We start from the raw sequence: 226 nt of genomic DNA on the forward strand, positions 1-226 counted from the left end.
TATACCCAAAAGATGCCCTATCATATGACAAAAGCATTTGTTCAACTATGTTCATAGCAGTATTATTTGTAATAGCCAGAACCTGGAAACAACCCAGTAGAAACTTTATTAAGCAATAAACATATGAAAAATGTTTCAATAATTATTAAATAAAAAGTTACTTCCCTTTCTTGCTATAGGTCTTAGCTAATAAAGGCACCCCAAGACTGGTCAACATGCACAGAAT

This window comes from Microtus ochrogaster, unplaced genomic scaffold, assembly GCF_000317375.1.
Source record: "Microtus ochrogaster isolate Prairie Vole_2 unplaced genomic scaffold, MicOch1.0 UNK2, whole genome shotgun sequence".
NCBI classification, from domain to species: Eukaryota; Metazoa; Chordata; class Mammalia; order Rodentia; family Cricetidae; genus Microtus; species Microtus ochrogaster.